This window comes from Limulus polyphemus, unplaced genomic scaffold, assembly GCF_000517525.1.
Source record: "Limulus polyphemus unplaced genomic scaffold, Limulus_polyphemus-2.1.2 Scaffold3736, whole genome shotgun sequence".
Classification (NCBI taxonomy): domain Eukaryota; kingdom Metazoa; phylum Arthropoda; class Merostomata; order Xiphosura; family Limulidae; genus Limulus; species Limulus polyphemus.
In genome coordinates, this window is record NW_013669346.1 from 47,558 (window position 1) to 51,753 (window position 4,196).

Consider the following 4,196-nt stretch of genomic DNA (forward strand, 5'->3'; position numbering starts at 1 on the left):
CCCATAAAAGCCTTAAAAGGGGAAAAAAAATTAAAAAGGAGTCTCGACGTATTGAACCAAAGTATACTCCTACCAAGTTTCAAGTTAATCAGCCAGAAAATGAAGGAATGAAGAAGAAGAAACAATAGAAAAACACTGTGTTTTGGGGTGACATAATCACGAAGTTTGAATATATGCGTGCGATCAGCTTTTGATTGGCGAATTTCTTTCAACAAGAAAAAATTAGATTCCTTGACTCGCGATAATTATGGTCATTTTACGTACGTTTTTTAAAACATTTTTTTTTATTATTATTAAAAATGATTTGTGATCCTTACAAATGATTTTGGACATTTCGATAAAAATGTCACGTTGGTTACAGAGTACTGTGGTTGTAGATACAATGTTCTTACAACCTAAAACAAACTCTGTAAATTTATTTTCTAATTTATGATATTTATATTTGGTTCGTAGTCTAACCAATATAAAAGCCATTGTGTGCCACGTCACATCACGCTTGATTTCTCGAAATAGGAGGAGTCATAAAAGCCAAAATGCATTTGTCTAGATAGAATAGTTCGAGTACTGTCTGCCTATTACGATTTTAATGACGGGGGTACAAGGTGGGTGGTGGTACCGTGAAACCTTATAAGTGTAGTAAGTGTTGGTATAATAAGCCTAAAGTAAAGACGTAGTGTGGGATCACCTAGCCTAGAGCCAAGTGCATAAAATTTATCATGAAAGTAAAAATATCGATTCAATTTTAAACTTAAATCGTTTCTGAATTAAGCTATTTTCTGTTATACCACCAACATTTTTAATAAGAAAACAAACATCTTTAATCAAAGGTGACTCTAAATTAAGAAATCAACAAATATTTTTCAGTTTTATTTGTACATTTTATTTTTATACTTTCAGTACACAGACTAGCAACAATATTAGGTTATAATTTTGTTGCTAAGCAACATGACATAAAAGCCATTATTGTAACGTAGTGTTACCAAAACCCACACGGCCCGACATGGCCAGGTGGTCAGGGCACTCGACTCGCAATTTGTGGGTTCGAGTCCTCGTTACACCAAACATGCTCGCCCTTTCAGCCGTGGGGGCGTTATAATGTGACGGTCAATTCCGCTATTCGTTGGTAAAGAATAGCCCAAGAGTTGGCGGTGGGTGGTAATGAATAGCTGTCTTCCCTCTAGTCTTACACTGCTAAATTAGGGACGGCTAGCGCGTGTAGGTGTGCGCGAAATCCATAACTAACAAACCAAAACCCACTAGCTTTTCTATATATTATATATTATAAAATCTAACTGATTTTTACCAATAATTATTCTATCAATACGCCACGAATTCATTTTATGAACGATCTTAATTGGCTCACAACGGAATTTACCGACGTTTGATTGCACTTTTCTGCCTCTTTGTTGTTCAAGCTTGATTTCGCAAAGTTTATTTCAGTTATCTATGAAATGTGAGGTTGGGGTATATTATGGGGTGGGGGTGTTAATACTTGACCCGTCATTTTTGACGGGCTATATGCCAGTTAATGTATTAATTATCTACCTATTCCAGTATCAGTTGTTATATTTTAGCCTTGATTGTAGAAAAATGACGGGCTATATGCCAGTTAATGTATTAATTATCTACCTATTCCAGTATCAGTTGTTATATTTTAGCCTTGATTGTAGAAAAAAAAATTCAACTTTTCAAATGGAATAAAAAAAATGAATATCAATTAGTACATTAACTACCTTTGTTTAAAAGTATTACTCATTACGGCTGGGCTACGTATCAGAAGGTCCAAGGTTAGAGCCGATGTCATTGAACACTATCATCTGTATACGCGTAATGAATGTGAAAATTAATTCCGTTATTCGGATTAAGGAGGCAGGCAAATACCTTATAGTGGCGGGGCTTATAATTGGCTGCCCTCCCTCTTGTCAATATTTTTAAATTATGTGCGGCTATATCTGGACCTTAGAGCTTCGTGATCTGGTTGTTAAAAAACCATATTATTACGTCAAAGTTAACATCTTTTTATCTGATATATTAAATAACACAACCGCGTTGATTGCCACGTGACAATTAATTTACGTCAGATCTATTATATGTTTAAATTGATTTTAATTTTTATTATTTCAAGTTTTCCCAGAACTTCAAATTCTTGCGTAATTTGTATCTCCGTTTCATTTTGTAAGTCTGTAAACAACAAAGTAATAATAATAATATGATACTAAGACCACGTGACGCAGACAAGACAATGAAGTTAGCGCATGCTCTTGACACAAATCTGTAAATTGTTAGGTTTACTCAAAACAACGAGTCGTGTTTTTGTGGTTTAATTATACTTCAGAGTCAGGGTGCTGTAACACGAAAGTATTTGAACTGTAGTACGAGTAAAATTGAATGAACTAATGGATTTGACGACGGCATAAGGTGAGCCGAAGCCTAACGTGTTTGAATTATTCAGCAATCATCCTGTATTAGAGGTCCAGGTTTCGTTTTAATGCATATCGTGTCCTTTTTTTTTTTTTTTACTTCGTAAAGTTAGACTGAAAATTACTATGTTGACAGGTGTTCGCTCTAACTATTTAAGTTAACAATTGTAATTTTCCATAACAATATTTAGTCATTAAGCCTACGGTTAAAGTCAGGACACAGTATTTCCTCTTGATGTCACAACTAACAAATTAAGTGTAATTGAAGGTGATTGAAGCAGAAGAAAGGACTTGTTATTTTTAATTATAGCCCCTACTATACGTTATATGCATGGTGAGGTTAGTTCAAATTAACATAATTTAATGTTCATCCAGGATTTGAGGTTATCCAATTACGCCATTTCCTTCCAAACTGGCGCTTGCGTAGATTAGTAAGTCGAGGGGTGTGACGAGTACAAAAGCAGATGTAATTTTGCTACCAAGTTACGTTGTTTAACTTCAAGTATAAAATATCCATACAGAAGGTTCCATTATCAACATATTTTTTTCACCCGCTGTTGTTAAAATTTTTAACCAATTAAAGATCCGAGGTCTGGTCCGATAAGAAAGACACGATGTATACCCAGAATATTAATGATGTCCTGAAAGGTTCCGTCATTTAAAATAATTGCTTGACCAATACACGTAACGATTTTATCCTGGAAAAGAAAAGGTTATTAAAATAATGTGCAAAAAAAAAAAAATTAAAAAAAATAACGATCCTACCAGCGAGGTTTCACGGAATTTAATTTTAGATGATATCCCCCCCCCCAAGAAGAAAACTTTTATATCAAATATCCGTTTATTTTAGCCCAAAGGTACACAATGGGCTACTTGAGTTACGTCAACCTCATTGATCGAACCTCGAATTTTAGCATTCTAAGCATTCAAATTTACCGTTGAACCACTGGAGACAGAAAATTACTTTATGATTAACTCAAATATCTCGTTTCATTCTTAGGAAAAGTTAACTTAGTTATTATTTAATAAGTTAGTTGATTAGCTGAAAGTTAACTTGGTTATTATTTAATAAGTTAGTTGTTTCAGCTGATGTTAACTTGGTTATTATTTAATAAGTTAGTTGTTTCAGCTGATGTTAACTTGGTTATTATTTAATAAGTTAGTTGTTTCAGCTGATGGTTAATTTAGTTATTATTTAATAAGTTAGTTGTTTCAGCTGATGTTAACTTAGTTATTATTTAATAAGTTAGTTGTTTCAGCTGATATTAGTTTGGCGTTTCGTTTCTTTATAGACTGTCAATAACAAACAAGTAAACATTGATTCTTTTCTAAAAGTGTGGTTGGCCCTACAATTTCTCGTCGTATGCTAAAAACAAAAGTCCTGAAAATAAACCACGCGACAAAGTTCTGTTCCAATCCCCTGGGTTCTATTAAAAAAAAGACTTAAATAAATAAAAGGAACTGAATATTTATCTAACAATGAAATAAAAACGGCAGAGTTTAACAGAGTTATACCGCGTATTGAAAATATCTAAAACTAACATAATTAGCGTCTACTCATCTAAAATGTTTGCATGTTTTAGCAAATGTCTAACATCTACATCACAACATTGGGGTTTACGCGGGAGCGGTGGGACAACCAAATTAAAAAAAAACAAGAACAGCAACATGCATTTATAATCTGCATGGCGTGTAAATATAAATTATAATATAAATTTTCAACTTCATTAATACAGTTAACCTTTTAATTACAGGATCAGGAATATCGTCAAGCGA